Source organism: Triticum urartu, chromosome 6A (genome assembly GCF_056163025.1).
Source record: "Triticum urartu cultivar PI428250 chromosome 6A, HENAU_Tu73, whole genome shotgun sequence".
Taxonomy (NCBI): domain Eukaryota; kingdom Viridiplantae; phylum Streptophyta; class Magnoliopsida; order Poales; family Poaceae; genus Triticum; species Triticum urartu.
Genome location: NC_141878.1, coordinates 455,508,096 through 455,515,678, shown reverse-complemented (window position 1 = coordinate 455,515,678; position 7,583 = coordinate 455,508,096). Strand labels below are relative to the sequence as shown.

The window sequence follows — 7,583 nt, the reverse complement described above, 5'->3', positions numbered from 1 at the left end:
CCTTTAGTGTGCTTTCAGAATTGCTACCCAAACTTAAAACTCCTGCAGTGACAGATGCTACTTCTGACGAATAACTCTTTGGTTCCTCACCTTCTGGCATGCAGGGTATGGCCAGATAATGTCTCTAAATTGGTTATCTGCCCACTCAGAACTTTCCTCCTTGCAGGATTTTTTGACGCTTGAGAAGCTAACTCAGTGAACCTTCTTGAGAATGAGAAGAAAGCCATCTGATCATCCAAGTCTTCGAGGTTTGTGACTTGTTCACTTACTTGTTCTAATTTATTTTCTTTAGGTCTCAATATATCAATGAAATACTTTTCTGCTACCTCATCAATGTTCAATGCTTGCATCACTTTGAGTGCATGACAACATAGTATGCCGTCCTTTTCAAATTTTCCACATATGCATGTGAAAGTTTCAGAGTCTCTGTCCACCATGACTATGAAAGTTCTGGGGTTATACTCAAATAGTGCTTGAGTTGGTGACATGAACACCTCATACTGCTTGTTTCTTTCAACTTCAACCATGTGAAACTTAGTTGAATTCATTAACTCTTGCTGAAATTTGTAGAAAATGCCTCTGTTATACAGTCTTGTTGCCTGCTTTTCCAATGCATAGTCACTCCACATTGTTGGAGAAGTTCTTATTGTTATAGAATCGTTTTCTTTTCTTTTTTCTTCAATGCTTTGTGATATTCTATCATACTCTGCCATAAAAGCAGTCACACTATGAGTTGAACCTACATTTGCTTTGAATATTGCATTTGTGCCTATGCTTGTGGCTATTGTCTGGATAAATGGATAAAAGTGATTCTTGAAGTAGACCGGTACGAATCTCTTCCTGTTTTTTCACATAATTGCAAAGTACTTGATATGCTCAACATTGTGCTGCTGAATCATTTCTGACCATAGTTGATCAAATTATTGCACTGTTTGGGAGTTTCGGATTATGTCATGAAACTGAGCATTGAAGTGTTGGTTCTTTCCAAATGTCCTTCTAGCTTTGTTCTGAGTTTTTGTGAGAATGTGGAACAAACAGTTCCTATGCTTACAATTTGGTAATCATTTAGGTACTGTTTTTTTCATAGTTGCGTCTTGATCCGTTATGACAGATTTAGGACCTTTCCCTCTCATGCATTTCAGAAATGCATTGAAGAGCCACTCGAATGTTTCTTTATTCTCATCTTGAATGAAACCACATGCAAAAAGGCATTTGTCACCATGACCATTTACTCCCACAAATGGAGCAAATTTCAGATTGTATTTGTTGGTCTTGTAGGTTGTGTCGAAACTGAGAAGATCACCATACTGTTGATAGTTCCTTATTCCAGTGCCATCTGCCCAAAATATATGCATCATGTTCTTCTTTGGCTTCATTCTGAATGAGTAGAAAAATAGTGGATCTTCTGACCTTTTCTATTCAAAAAATGATACCACTTGCATCATATCATTCAGACCAGTTTCTCTTCTCATTTTGTGCCCATGTTGCTAATCTGTTTTGGCGTGTAAGACAATGAAGATAGTCCTCTTCCTCAGAAGAATGACATGGTTGCCATTATATTTCTAGTTGCTATATTTACTCTCTTGCAAGTCCTGATCAAGTCTTTCTCTTGCTTAGTGATATACTTGTGTGATTTCAGGAACCTCACTTCCCCTGGTGGATGGAGTTCATGATTATGCTGAATGATCAGCCTTGTGACCACCCATTGTTCGATCTCAAATTTCTAGGTAACAACCATTTGAGCTTGACAACCCGTTTTGATTGTGTAATTCCTTCTTCTATCTGTTGTATTCTCAAGCATAGTAGGTGCATTATTATCACCTTTGTACTTCCTCCTTTTTGCTCCTGCTATTGTCGGTTTTGTCATGTTTCTAGGTTTACCAGACCTGATGCACTTCATAGTAAATCTTGTCATTTTGTTGTTGTGAGCATCTTTATTTTGGCAGTGATAGTTTGCAGCTTTCTGTATAGAGAATCCTATGATAGCTGCATATTCATTGTAGAATTGGTGTGCATCAGCATCACTTTCAAAATGCCATGTTTAGTGCTGGCATGAGATTCTTTTCATCTTCTTGGCTTAGTTTCAATGCCTTCTCTATGACCTCATTCTCAAGAAAAAAATCAATATCTTCTTGAGATAACTTATTATCAGCTTTGTTTGATTTATTGTTGGCCTCATCCTGTTGGTGTCCAATGTCATGACTGCCTGATACATGCATGCTCTCATCTTGTTGGTCTGCCTCTGGCAACTCATCACTGATATTATGACCAGAGTTGTTTATATGTGCTTCTTCATATTGCTGTTGCTCTGTTTCAAACTCTGATTCGTCACTCCCACTTGTGCCATCTGTATTAGTTGTTTCCACATAATCAGGACCTTGCAATGTTGGCTCATTGATTTTTTGCTATCTGTTCTTCTTGATTAATCAACATTTCTTGTACAACAACTAAAGAAGAGTTGTGCCAACTCTGCTCTACTTGCCGCAACTCTGAATACTCATGATCCACAGACAACTGCTCACAACTTACTTTATTTTGCTCCAGGTAATCTTCCTCTGCATCAGTTTCATTCTCATTACTACTGCAGTCCAGGTAATCTTCACTATTGCATCCAGAACTATCCTCATTATCTACATCTTCATATTCTTCTTCATTATGATGGTTGCTTGTTATTGGATCTACTATTTTGTGGTGATCTGCGATATAAGTTTTGTCATGTACAGATTGTGTAATATTTAACTCCATGGAAAATGTTTAATTTTAGATTCCACTTTTAAGGAGACATACCTGAGTATCGATGCCTGTTGTCAAGAGCGAAGTGAAACTTGTTATAGGGATTGTCATGTTGTCACTTTGAAGATGACTCATGAGAGTCATCTGTTTCATGAGTTGTGTGTACGACTGTGCGACTCCTTTTGGTGCTAGCAATTCATTAATCATTTGGCAACTTTGCTTTCCAAACTGAACTTCAATTAATTCCTGCAATTCACTTTTTCATCAGAGACCTTGCAAAAGTGTGTATAATTTTATTTTGTTGTTCTTGAGCTCTGTGCATTACTATTATAATTCACCTCTTTAGTTGGTTCTTTCTTTTGTGCAGCGTACAGTTGGTCTTCATGTACTCCATAGGTGTGCGCAACTACTAGGTTCTACACAAGGAAAAAAGCAACATGTTAGTTCTTCCTTCTCTTTTTTTCAATGCTGAGAAATAAGAAAATAACCTCCCGAGTTACATGAATTGAATTTCGATCTGATTGTAGATGTTGACCATGTTGATTTGAAATTTTCAGCACCTGAAAAAATTTATAGGAGTAATTTCTGTATTAATAATCACTTCAAAAATGTAGTATGTAAACAAACAATTTTCTTGAGAAATTGTTGCAAACCGTGTTGTCTTCTTGTCTTTCTTCCCTATAATAATATCCTTGGTGATAAATATCTTGTCCCAGTACGTTTACCTGAAAGTGGAACCTTAGTTTGCACTTTTGCACAATGAACTTATTTCTGGTAGTTGCACCTTAAATTTAACAATAGCAAGCGTAGTTTTCACGATCTAGTTCATTCAAAATGAAAATGCATTGACGCAGAATGAATACAAACTTTCATGGTGCATTCTATTTAAATTTTTTATTCTAGTTGGTCTTTTGTTTTAACTATAGATTATGAAATAAAGTACTACGAATCTTCTATTAGCATTTTTGTAATAAGAATTTCTGATTTGTGGGTGTGTTCTGAAGTAACTTCAGATAAATAACTACAATAAATAAGTTTAGAAATGCAAGTCAAATGTTTTTAATCTTTTGTGTATGCATTTTGTATATGAAATTCTGATATCTGGGGATGTTCTGGATTAACTGAACATAAATAACTTGCTCACATATCCGTGTAGGATGCCGTGGTATAACTGAAACTGCATATCTAAATGTTCCTTTGCTACTCAGGAAGTGCAATCTATTTGTTGTGAGAATTAGAAACCAATTGACCCAACTATATTCATGCAGCTGCATTTTTCAGGACAAGCAACTTTAGTTCTCTGAATGTGCAACCTTCTACTCATATGTTTGAAATCAACACAACACACCTGCTCATTCACTATTTTCTGTGTTTGTTTCCCGATCTAGTAAAAGGGGTTGTGATGCCCAATTTATCTTCATGAAGCTAATATGATGCCTGAGCAAAGAAATGGTGGGGGATTATCATTATTACCTTTGAAATACGTGTAGCAGATTCATCTCCGGGTTTGTCTCTTCTCGGTTTTGCTCTTTTCCTTGATAGATCTGAGATCTCAGAATGATATGAGAACTCATCCATTTTTCTATTTCTTCAGCTTGGGATCTCTAGGCGACTGGAGAAGAAGGGTTTTGGGAGGAAGAAATGCTAGCAGAAGATCTAGACAGAGGTCAGAAGAGATTAGATCATCTCAGGTTTGTTTCAGCATCCATGGCGGCGGCTCAGTCCTCTGGTTTCGGGAAGAAAGAGGAGGAAGAAGACCTAGTGCTGTGTGGGTTAGGTGGATCTTGTTAAGTGGGTTAGTTTCTTAGCGGGTCCAGGCCCGTTTTAGATGTGAGCTACGGCCAGAAGACAGAAAATACAGAAACAAACACTTTCTGGGCTTTTCGACTGACCCCAGGTTTGGGCCAGTCAAATCATTCTTCTGATTTCTCTGTTGCTTGTTTTTGTCATTCGACTGACCCGTTTCTGGGGTCAGTCGATTGACAGGTAGCCGCTCCCATCATCATTTGATAGGCTTATCTGACGCTGAAGGTGCCATTCTTTTCAAAATTCCAAGCCCATCTATCATCCATATCACAAGTACACAAGGGTATGCTAAGAATGGCTAGGGCATCAATCAGAAGGCATACCTCCACAATCTTCTCCCTTTCCCATCTCGCAGCAGTATGATCAATTAGCTCGGATACAAAAATAGGAGGATTAGCAGACCGACAACCAAATGGCCTCATCATCACATCACGTGGTACCCAATTATCAGACCATATATGAGTTGTGGTTCCATTACCGATCCGCCTAATTAGTCCCTGTTTTAGTATATCACGCCCCTCCACAATTGTTCTCCAGATCTGACTTGGGTGATTACCTAGTTCAGCATTCAAGATTGTTCCAGTAGGAAAATAAACAACCTTCAAAATCCTTGCACTTAATGATAGAGGTGTTTGGAGAATGCGCCATGATTGTTTTGCTAGTAGAGCCAGATTAAATAACTTAAAGTCCTTGAAGCCTAGACCTCCAATATACTTTGGCTGTGTCATAGTGTCCCATGAGACCCAGTTAGGCTTGCGATGGCCATCCTGGCTTCCCCACCAGAACTTATGTATCAACATGCTCAAATGCTCACACAACCCCCTTGGCAATTTGAAACATGGCATGTAGAAAACAGGTACATCTTGTGCAACAGACTTTACCAAAACTTCTTTTCCAGCAGATGACAAGGTTGTCAAGGCCTATGCTCATCTAGGCCATGTAGCACGCAGCAATGCCACTACAGGATTAGGATTTAGGAAGGCAAAAAAATGTCAGGATTATAGTCTAAAAAACCATGAAGAAAATTATGCAACAGATGAGTATTGATTAGTACCATTCCATGAATAAAGGGCACAAGGCCATCCTTCCATTATCCTTGTCCAATTTTGTAAAGTAAGTTACGCGCCACTACCGTTGAGAAGAAAACATAGATATGCCCCTTACAAAACTCTATGCTAGCTCCTGTGTTTTGTAGTATTGCGCTAAATTCTTTCCATCAACTGTTTGGATAACAATGTCCTAAGCAATCTGGATAAAAGTTAGCTGGAATGAACATGTGTAACTAAATCTAAATGCATATATACTTTGAGGAGGAGTTCAATCCATACAACTGCATTGTTGCTATTTTTCTAAAAATTCTCACCTATATGGAAATTCATACTTCTTTTCAGGTGTCTGATGTCTACTACACAACCTTCTTCTTGTAAACGTTGTTGGGCCTCCAAGTGCAGAGGTTTGTAGGACAGTAGCAAATTTCCCTCAAGTGGATGACCTAAGGTTTATCAATCCGTAGGAGGCGTAGGATGAAGATGGTCACTCTCAAGCAACCCTGCAACCAAATAACAAAGAGTCTCTTGTGTCCCCAACACACCCAATACAATGGTAAATTGTATAGGTGCACTAGTTCGGCGAAGAGATGGTGATACAAGTGGTATATGGATAGTAGATAAAGGTATTTGTAATCTGAAATTATAAAAACAGCAAGGTAACAAGTGATAAAAGTGAGCATAAACGGTATTGCAATGCTAGGAAATAAGGCCTAGGGTTCATACTTTCACTAGTGTAAGTCCTCTCAACAATACTAACATAATTAGATCACATAACTATCCCTCAACATGCAACAAAGAGTCACTCCAAAGTCACTAATAGCGGAGAACAAACGAAGAGATTATGGTAGGGTACGAAATCACCTCAAAGTTATTCTTTCCAATCAATCCGTTGGGCTATTCCTATAAGTGTCACAAACAGCCCTAGAGTTCGTACTAGAATAACACCTTAAGACACAAATCAATCAAAACCCTAATGTCACCTAGATACTCCAATGTCACCTCAAGTATCTGTGGGTATGATTATACGATATGCATCACACAATCTCAGATTCATCTATTCAACCAACACAAAGGACCTCAAAGAGTGCCCCAAAGTTTCTACTGGAGAATCACGATGAAAATGTGTGCCAACCCCTATGCATAGGTTCATGGGCGGAACCCGCAAGTTGATCACCAAAACATACATCAAGTGAATCACGTGGTATCCCATTGTCAGCACAGATACGCACGACAAGACATACATCAAGTGTTCTCAAATCTTTAAAGACTCAATCCGATAAGATTACTTCGAAGGGGAAACTCAATTCATTACAAGAGAGTAGAGGGGGAGGAGAAACATAAGATCCAACTATAATAGCAAAGCTCGCGATACATCAAGATTGTGCCAAATCAAGAACACGAGAGAGAGAGAGAGATCAAACACATAACTACTGGTACATACCCTCAGCCCAGAGGGAGAACTACTCCCTCCTCATCATGGAGAGCACCAGGATGATGAAGATGGCCACCGGAGAGGGACTGCCCCCTCTGGCAGGGTGCCGGAACGGGTCTAGATTGGTTTTCGGTGGCTACGGAGGCTTCTGGCGGTGGAACTCCCGATCTAATCTCCGCTCTGGAAGTTTTAGGGTACGACGATATATATGGGTGCAGGAAGTACGTCGGAGGAGCCACAGGGCCCCACGAGGCAGGGGGGCGCGCCCTAGGGGGGCACCCCCCACCCTCGTGAGCACCTCCCGTATCTCCTGACGTGGAGTCCAAGTCTATCTGGTGGCTTTCGTTCCAAAAATAACTTCTCCAGTTGATTTCGTTCTGTTTCGACTCCGTTTGATATTCCTTTTCTCCGAAACACTGAAATAGGCATAAAACAGCAAATCTGGGCTGGGCCTCCGGTTAATAGGTTAGTCCCAAAAATAATATAAATGTGGAAAATAAATCCCAATATTGCCCAAAACAGTAGATAATATAGCATGGAGCAATCAAAAATTATAGATACGT

General features: G+C 39.3%; 1 pseudogene; it reads right to left on the bottom strand.

The window, feature by feature from the left end:
- Positions 1-1,061: 1,061 nt before the first annotated feature.
- On the bottom strand, positions 1,062-2,745 carry LOC147965678 (protein FAR1-RELATED SEQUENCE 5-like; annotated as a pseudogene).
- Positions 2,746-7,583: the final 4,838 nt, after the last annotated feature.